The following is a 10,414-nucleotide window of genomic DNA, read 5'->3' as shown; positions in this document are numbered from 1 at the left end:
GATTTCTTTCAAAAAAGATGTGATCGTTTATTTTATGCTCTGTGCTATATCATTTATAATACAGTTAGGACTACATCCGTTTCAGCACATACCCCTGTTCTTAGTGATATAACAGCCACACCAAACTAAATTGAACCACAGAGGAATTTAACTATAAGAATAGCATATTACCATAGATTCAAAACTGGCTAGTCTGACTAAGACTTTGTCTCTGTAGTCAATCAACCTAGTCTAGTCTGGAAGTTTAATTCTTTCGTCGATTTATTCAAGATTTCACAACGCAATAGAATGGATAAGCATACCATATTCACAAAATGAATATTCAGTCACATTTAACTATTCTTCCTTGTTTCTCGTGTTAGAATGTATATTTATTAACATACTATAAAGTACGTTAATCGAATAATTTCTCATCTGAAGTTTCATAATAAATTATCAAAACCCATAAAAATCACAGAATAAACCACCAAATAGCATCAAAATCTTTAAAACAATCACGTTGTATACCGCCAAAGAACATCAAAACACTTCGAAAAACAGGTTATAAACCACTAAACGATTTCAAAACCTGACACAACCACGCCTTAAATGACCAAAGAATATTAAAACCTGCCAAAGTCATGTCGTAAAAAAACCATAATTTTATCATTATAATTTTGTTATAGACATTATTTTATACTGTTACTTTAATAAATGTATTTAGGATTCATCTAAATCACCTACATTGGACGACGTTGTGACATATTATTAGGATTATGGTCGAAAATGTCGTTAACTGTAAGATTACCTTACTGATGAAAAATGTATTCTAATCTCTTTAAGTAGTTCCTAGCAAAAGAATCATGTTCAATTAAGTACGCTCGTTACCAGGTTGATTTTTAGTTTCGTTATAAGTGGGTAGCTTATTCTGGTCGGAAGTTAATATTATTAGATCGTTGAATCTCGCCAACATCACGCTGTAAACCACCAAAGGACGTCACAACTTGCCAAAATCACGGCGTAATCCACTGAAGAACATCAAACCTAGCTCATATAACGCAGTAACTCACCAAAACACATTAAACTTGCTAAGGTAACGCCTTAAAACACTAAAGGACCCCAAACCTTGCTAATATCACATAAATAGCCACAGCATATAAAACATTATTAAAGTTATGGCGTAAACCACCAAGAGACATCAAACCTGCTAACGTTACTCCTTAAATCACCAAATGACATCAAAACCTACTAAAGTCATTCCTTTAATCACCAAATGACATCAAAGCCTACTTTAATCACCAAAGTACATCAAAGCCTGCTAACTTTACTCCTCAAATCAACAAATGACATCATATCCTGCTAACGTTACGCCTTGAATCCCTGAAAGATATCAAATTCTGATTTACACTAATTCGTATGTAACTTGTCACAACTAAGGCAATCTGAGAATGCTAATCCATTATTTTAGAGATAGGTACCGAATTTTAGATGTTCAAATCACGTGCTGATAATCAACAGTATTAAACAGTATGATAAGTATAAGGGAATAACAATGGATCAATGCAGTATCGTTGTTGTCAAACAAAACAGCTTGATTCAAAGTATGTAGGTGTGTTAACGTTAGATACCAAGCAGACAACATTGAACGAATTTATATAAAAAATTTAGGCTACAATGTGCAAAAGAAAACTGAAGACTCTTAGACAAACTAGCTTTCAGTTATATTCAAATTTACATTATACATAAAACATCTACTTGATTGGTCATCTTGATCAGGATCTGGGAGAATCAGGTGCTATGTAGAGCCCTTCTTCCCTCCGGTACTGATGTTACTGTGATCCGTTTAAGTCGTCACAGTTAAGTTAAGAGCACATAAATGAGGCTTCTGTATTCATGTAAAGTAACTATCATAATTACGTTACCCATATCAGAGTCATGTCGATATATATATTGAACGTTGAACATTTACTCTGGCACATAATTTGCTTCACTTGGAATGTAGACAGTCTCACATTACACAAATAGTTCCATATATTCCAAAGCTTGTTCATTTGGCAGTATATTTGGCAGTATATTTTGTACGTATTTAACACTAATACCCTAATAATACATAGTGAATGCACCACACAAATGATGTGGTTAATAAATCTAGCAGTAGGTGGCTGATTGCCTTACTTATTTAAAGGGAAGAACTTAGGCTTATTTACATAATGCATGATATAGCGATCTAGTGAACGCACGAGTTCGTTTTTGTTTAAGCTTTTCTGGAAGTTGGTGACAGATCTATTTAGGAGTCTGTCGTACACTGACTGTACTCTCGTATAATTATGTAGAAAAACTGAATTTGTTGTGAATCAAACTTTATGTGCTGTTTTGAGGACTGAGTTTTGTATAGTTTGTAATCCTGTCTAATTATGTGGGATGTAATGTTTCTACAACCGGACAGACATATTTCATTACCGACTGTATGTATTGTTTGTAGATTTTTAATAAGTTTCTCTATGATGAGCATGTGTTATTTTCAGATAGACTCCTGACGTAGTTCATTCGCTTTCAGATTTTGTTGATGAATTCGTTCACATGTGTTTTCCAGGTTAGTTTCGAGTCATAAGTAAGGTCTAAAAAAATTTTCCGACGTAGCAGTCTAGAGAAGGACTCCATCCTGGTAAATCTGGGGTTTGTGTTTGTTTGTTTGTAATTAAGCACAAAACTACACAATGGGCCATCTGTGCTCTGCCCACCACGGGTATCGAAACCCGGTTTCTAGCGTTGTAAGTCCGCAAACATACCGCTGTGCCACTGGGGGGGGGGGGTTACCAGCTTTATTGGAGTTTGAGAACGTAAGAACCTGTATTTTTGGTACATTATTAATTTTTATTATTTTATTTTGGCAGTATTCAGCTACATTATTAATACATTTGTGCTTGCTATAAAGGGAGTTTGGAAACTCATCCAAATTGCTACATTATTCTCAAATTGCGAAGCAAAACAGAAATTTGTGTGGGTGAGTGGCATATCGCTTATATACAAACATGTTGTAGGAGTAAAATACTCTAAATATGTGCTCTTTACATTTACCCGATATTTTCTATTATATAAGAAGATGGACAACCAGCTAATAATTCTTCGCTGTAGTTCCATGTGTAACATCCGGAACCTTAGACGTGAATGCCAACTTTTATCGAAATCCCTCTCCATATTGAGAAAACATGTGACAGTGCACTGTATTACTGTTTCAGTTAATCAAACTAAGTGATCAGTGGTTTCCCGAAATTTTCTGAAACCTTTTTGTACTTCGGGTAATTTTGAATTTCTTTCTAAGTTTGTACTTACACTGGTACTTATAACTCTTTCTGAAATTTTGCCAACACAGCTGGTCAGGCTGATTTGTCTACACAACTGGTCAGGCTGATTTGTCTACATAGCTGCTTAGGCTGATTTGTCTACACAGCTGGTGGCTGATTTGCCTACACAGCTGGTCAGGCTGATTTGCCAACACAACTGGTCAGGATGATTTGCCTATATAGCTGGTTCGGCTGATTGGTTTGTAGCTATGTGGTTTATTGACTGGTTTAGACTAGTGTTAGACTAGAGGGAAGGCTAGCTAGCCAATATTACCCACCTTTCAGCCCTCGCTCATGGCTGGAAGAGCAGACAGGTTCAGTGATGGTATTCGAACTCGCGACCCGACATTTTGTATAGAGTCCGCCACTTTCTGTACATCTTCTTCCATATATATAAGGGTTTTTACACCCTCGTTTAATAGAGGTACACAGCTTACATTTTCTTTTTCTATTAGACTTGTGACTACATTGTGTCTTAAAAGACTAAGAATTTGGAAGTTTATGTTTCACCAATATTGCAAATAATTTTTCTTTAGAAATGTTACAAAATATCGACAGAAACGTGTGATTTACATACTCGATAATAAAATGAGAAAAACTAGAAAACTCTGAATACTTTAATTGTAATAAATGAATTTGTTTTAGTAGCTAAATGGAAGGAATTTGATCAATTCCGTTTAATCTACAAAATAAACAGGTAACGTAAGCCAACCTAATTCCAATTACAACAATGTCTACTTTTAATATTATTTTACTTATACTGATTAGATTATTGAAACTAAAACACGTGGAGGTAAATAAGACAACCTTATAAAACCATATATGTCCTAAAACACTACAATAAACATAATAATCATTCTTCAAACACGCAGAACATAATTACATATATTACCCAACAAGGATTTAAAACTTGAGCTTCACTGTACAGCTTTTCAGGCTTAGCGAAACTGATGAAATATTATATTAGCCAGAAATGATGTTCTCAAATATTCAGAGTGCAGGCTGTGTTACGTAACGAGAGCTAATATCTTTATCAAAGTTAAAAACCTTACCTTCCTTGTGATTCCCTTTCTTCCTCGTTTTCGGGTATCTTGGTGTAACTTTTAAAAGTGTTGCCCATTTTTCTAAACTGGTGATCTTTTGAAGATATAAGTAACACAGATAGATCACTTCCTTAAAATCCAATTGGTCACTAGAGTGGTTTTAAAAAGGTTTCACAGTTATTGAAAATATGTTCAAGACAGAAAATTGAAATGCTTTGAATATAAATGTTAACACAATGAATTGGTTTAACATCCGTCTATAGTAAGTTGTGCATTTCTTATGTGTCTTTTTTATTTTATAAATACTAAAATATTAAAACAAGCAGACTAAAATAGGTTTAGATAAAATTATTTTTAAAAGCATTATAGAAAAGTATTCAACGAAACGTTTACCCATTTTCTTTAAATCCCAGAAGAGATCGCTTAACTGCATTGATCTTGTGATCGATTTGGATATTTTCCAGTAACTTTCCTAAAACATCAGGCTTAAAAGCAAAACAAAAAGATTATGTCTTACCTGACTAGGTTCAATTGGACAATTGTGGAAATCTTCATTCAAAAAAACTCTGATTAGATAAGGTTAGTACATACACCACTGTATTACCTGTCGTGATGTCTGTGTCTTGCGTCTCTCAGAAAGGGTTTTTCGTTTGCATATGACATATATTTCAGTAAGGATTTATAAAATTCAACTAGTAACATTACATCGTTATCTGGGTTGTTCTCAGTGTTGGAGTCACCTTGACAACCGTCTTACAGAAATTATTCGTTCTTCACAGAGTAAAGTAACGTTTTCACTTGTGCTGAATTTTTGTATAAATTGCAATTTCTTCTATGTTTATAGATGTATATTTGAGACGAAAACTTGATCAATGACAGCGATGAACAAAACAACCAATACTTGTATTTGGTATATATGTTGAGCTTTGAGTTAATAAAGCTTTCAGGACCTTCAGTAGTTAGGTCAGCGCGTTGAGTTTGTTTATCAAATGGCTCATGTACTCCTTAAAAGTATATTTCACGCCCATAAACGTAGGTGTTGTATTATCTTATATAAAATGTAAAGTGAACAAGTAGCGTACAACATGACCTTGAATGACACAACACACTTCAACAATCTTCTTTGTATTTAGAAAATTGAACTGTTTTATATAAAACAAAAGAGATAATACAAATTACTCTGATAATACAATGGACATCAGTGAAAAAGAAGATTTTCAGAAAGTAGAATCATAAGCAGGATATACAAAACTGTAAACCGTCATATTGGGTTTAACAGCACGTACACTTTGGATTTTATGATATTTTAGTACTTATACGGATTTAGTTATTTCGATTTTAAATAAAAACAGAACTTCAGTTAATCCACATATGAAAATTTAAACTCGGCTTCAACATAAATCATTTTTTACATCATCACACTCTTGTGTTTTGGAATAGATTTTCTGTAAATAGAGATTTCGTAGAAAATTGCTGAAACTTACACACAAAAAAACAACAACAACAGGTTTGGCATATGATTTAATGTATGAATATTTAGGAATACTGATTACTAATTTCCTATGGCCCGGCACGGCCAGGTGGTTAGGGCACTCGACTCACAATCTGAGAGTTGCGGATTCGAATCTCCGTTCCACCAAACATGCTCGCTCTTTCAGCCGTGAGGGCGTTATAATGTGACGGTCAATCCCACTATTCGTTGGTAAAAGAGTAGCCCAAGAGTTGGCGGTGGGTGGTGCTGATTAGCTGCCATCCCTCTAGTCTTACGCTGCTAAATTAGGGACGGCTAGCGCAGATAGCCCTCGTGTAGCTTTGCGCGAAATTCAAAACAAACAAACTAATTTCCTATTGAGCTAATACTAATGAAAATATCGTCGGTTGTTACTTTTCGTTAGATTATTTGTTTGTTGTTTAATCACAAAGCTACACAATGGACTATCTGTTCACTGCCCACCACGGGTATCGAAACCAGATTTCTAGCGTTGTAAGTCCGTAGATATACTGTTGTGCCACTAGGGGGTGTTTCTTCTGCTGAAAAGAAACACAGAGCAGAAATTAAGTCTCCGAAACTCCCGGCTTTATCTTAGATATTTTTCAGTTATTGTGTGTGGATAGAGGTTGTTAGATTATAATGATCTTCTATATATCCTTCTTTTCTTTAGTATAAGTAGTAATTAGGTATATTAATAATTAGCTATACGTCATGCATGGCTAATAAATCGAAGAAAACTCACAATGCAATATAACATAGAAATATGTCTAAAATTATTTGTAATACTATAAATGCTACGATATAATAATCTAGTTATAATTATAATAAAAAAGTCAATAATCCGATTGTTTGTGAAAGTTACGTTTACCTTTTTTATCCAATTAATTCCTGATGAAGAAAGGGTTAACTTCCGAAAGAACCTCATTACCTGTGACTTACCGTATTTTTCGGAATATAAGACGCACCGGTGCATAAGATGCACCCTTATTTTGAAGACAGAGTTTTTTGGGGAAAAAAGGAGCTACAGTCGCGTTTGAAAGATTTTTATTGGACAAAAATTCAATTTGATACTTTAAAAATTAGTATATATTATTCTAAACACAAAAGAGCTCAAAATAAAAAAAAATACCGTTAATCAAAAAAAAAAAAGGTTTACTGTTATTTAGTTTGGTTCAAAACCTACAAAATCTTCATTGCTTTCACTGTAATTTATTTCTTTATTATTCAGGGAGCATCATAAATAGTTATGTTTTAAAAGAAAAAAACTACTATTGTTATAAATAACACAGTTAATTGAACTAAAATATGTATGCCTATTTGAATATATTTACACATGGCTTGTGTATATCGTATATATATACATATATATATTATTCATACCTTCGGTGTATAGGACACAAGCAGATTTTGACATCAAATTTTGGGGTAAAAAAGTGCGTCTTATACACCGAAAAATACGGTACTTTTCTTTGTACACATGTTTTTCAAGTACTGTAAGTTAATGTACATTGTAGCTAACAATCAAATATTAGTATTTCGGATACTAAAAGAAAAACGTAATTCGGTTCATAAGTTAACATCAAATAGAGTTTCAGAAACTTATGGAAAGCAGATAACAATAGTTGGGTACTTATTGTTAACGATGTTTACAGCTATAATCACTGTACATATCAATAGTCCATCAATATAATTGGGAACTTAAATATATAGAACAGTTCAAAAGCCTGGGTATCACAGCATCAGCTTTGGAGTTTTCATACAAGTATTGTTTTGGCTTACATGCTATTCGAATATTAGATATAATAAATTCGTTTTGGAATTGAATAATTGAATAATCAATTATTATTCAATATATGAACCAATTGAATAATCAAATTTAATAGACCCTCTTCTAGCCTTGACTACAAAGGGTCGAGTATAAATTAAAGTGTCCATTTAGCCACGTTCTGCCCTATTAAACGACCATACAGAGGAGAGTCCATTCAAAAGGTTTCATTCTAAAGATTTCATGCCCAAAGCGCTCGTCTCCTCGCTAAATGTTTTCCATAATCCATTTAGTGTACAAAAAGAACAGTTTTCTAATGTCCTTTTCAACAGTCCAATCACATAAATATCCATGGACCCTGCGTCCAGCTGCTTGACTGATATGTCTTTATATCGAATAGCATGAATTCTTATCTCATTATCTAAGTGCTTGTCGTATGCGATAATTGAACATATGTTGGTGAGCCCATACCCCTGTTGACCCCGTTTTCGTATAGAGTATGCATTTATAAGCAGTACAAAGTGTCCAGAACATTGTTCTGATAGTATGCAGAGTTCCCCATGACCTTCATATCCAATCTCTTGCTCCTGATGTAGTTTCCAGCGGAGATAATGAATCCCTTAAAAAATTTTCGCAACATGCTGCATATCGCTTTTTAAATATTGTTTTAGCCATTGAGTGGCAGAAAATGGTATTTGACTTGTTACAATTATCATAATACACATATTCTTTGCTTCGTCGAGTGTCTTCACGTATTGCCATTTTTCCCCGACAAAGTAAATTTTATAGTTTTTTCTGCAGTTGGATTTCTTTACCTGGATGTGTTGTGAAAGTAACATGTGTACACGAGACTTTGTTACTTTTCCAGACAGAGATCTTTCTCTATCATGTTTTTTGCTGTTGCCTGAAGCACATGGACGGCTTTTGGTACTGTCCTCTATTTTCGTGGGTTACCACTTGCTACAAGAGGCTGCACCTTGCTTACCACGCTTGAGTAAGACTTGTTGAAGGTCTCTTTCTGAACAGTCCTGGGTCCCCAAGTTGATCCATCTTCCTTTTTAATTCCAATATCATTAAGTGCAAGTCCACGTCTTGTTGTGATTTGAATGTATAAATATTTTGCATCAGTAAGAACTGTTATGTATCATTCCAAAAAGTGATATCCAGTGACATCATATAACATAAAACTCCACAAAATGTCAAGATGTAGTTGTGATATAACTTTTACACACCGACTTCATATGAGCTGTTTTTATCACGTGATTTGCATATCTAAAATCGTTTTACGATAGTGTATTCAACTCAGCGTATTTTCTATGCATTGATGACACCAGTTTTTTAGACTATTTATCTATACTTACTTCCATTTTTATCCTACAGTATTTCAATATGCCGCAAGCCGTTTTTTTATAACGTTACTTTTCAATTGGTTCATATTAAAGTTAATGGTTAATTTTATAATATTTTAAGTATCTCATCATTTTATCATAAATTTGTTTTATCATCCAACATTTTTGGCAGTCAATTTTTTATTTTTTTTTGTATGTGTCAGGATTTGTTTGTAATTAACCACAGACATACGGATGTACCACTGGGGGGCTTGTGTCAGGAATAAACAAGAATCAACAGAGTGACGTTATGTCACAGCTAGTCTTCCATAAACAGCAAAGGAAAACGTTAAATCTAAAATCACTTGCTGAAAAATGTTAAAAAAAGACATGACCATTATGGAAATAAATTAGAAATGAAAATTGTCAGATGTGGTTATTTCAGAGACTGTATCCACCTTTCAAAAATGTAAGTTTTATATAAAATTATGAACAACATTTAATATATATTTAGCCAAAAATGTAACTTGAATGAATAGGGATGCAGCAGCTAATCACATATTCCAAATTGACATTGAAAGCATTTGTTCTTTGATAAAACCACATGAAGTGGTTATAGCAGATAGAGTAAATAAGGATACATTGGATCTCCCTCATGAGCTAAATGTTTAATTAAATGAGTATAACCATTGTTACGTATTACAATTTCAAATAGCCTGAAATTGAGTTATATTGTAATTTAGATTTAGAAGTTAAATAAATGCCGATATATATCCAATTTATGATATTTGCTAACAAGATTGATACACACAGAGTCTTTTTTAATAGAAATATGTTTTAATATATAAACAACAATAAAATTTACAATAACAGTTACTACAAATAGATATTACAAACAATGATTTATATACAAAAGTTTTACAAACTTACAAGCAATATAAAGTCTTCTTTCTAGTCTGAAACTTGCTTGATATCTTATCGAGGGTTCACAATGAGCGAGTTGATTACGAGTTGATGTAGGTACAAATCACTTAATAGGGAGCTAGCTAGCTTTGTTGTTCTCTTTTACCACTGAAGTTATATAATATCTTCGTAAAAGTACTAATGTCCGATGTGAATCCACTGAAGATAAATGATTATAGCATACCAACTATAGCAAACCAATAATATATATTGTTTTTAGGCGCGCTGCATTGTTATATTTATAGACGTATGGAGAGTTTCTTGAAAATTCAGATTACGTAACAATACAAAGCTACACTAGCGTTACGTACACATATATATTGTTGATTCTTACACTCGAGAATCTTCTACAACTTTAGACAATAGGCGGGAGTTTCGCAATACATATTTAACGGTATACGTTATGTACATTTCTAAATATAAATTTAATTTAAACAAACATCGATATTAAAATAAATATAGAATAATAAATCCGTCACAATTATAATATTATATAATAT

At 33.2% G+C, this 10,414-nt stretch overlaps 1 protein-coding gene across 3 annotated transcripts in view; it reads right to left on the bottom strand.

Moving 5' to 3' along the window:
* Positions 1-4,959, bottom strand: part of LOC106471846 (organic cation transporter protein-like) — a 22,603-nt gene extending 17,644 nt beyond the window's left edge. Inside the window, exons 1-2 of one of the 3 annotated variants that reach the window (XM_022400458.1) lie at positions 4,760-4,959; positions 4,376-4,515 (exon numbers count right to left, since the gene is read on the bottom strand). The gene's annotated coding sequence lies outside the window, so the exon portion shown is untranslated. Of the gene's footprint in view, positions 1-4,375; positions 4,558-4,759 lie in introns of those variants that run through there. The other 2 variants (XM_022400456.1, XM_022400457.1) reach the window with 2 other exon arrangements.
* Positions 4,960-10,414: the final 5,455 nt, after the last annotated feature.

The sequence above is a fragment of the Limulus polyphemus genome, unplaced genomic scaffold (genome assembly GCF_000517525.1).
Source record: "Limulus polyphemus unplaced genomic scaffold, Limulus_polyphemus-2.1.2 Scaffold4900, whole genome shotgun sequence".
In the NCBI taxonomy this organism is placed as follows: Eukaryota; Metazoa; Arthropoda; class Merostomata; order Xiphosura; family Limulidae; genus Limulus; species Limulus polyphemus.
The sequence above is the reverse complement of the archived record's forward strand: the minus strand, read 5'-3'. Positions and strand labels throughout refer to the sequence as shown.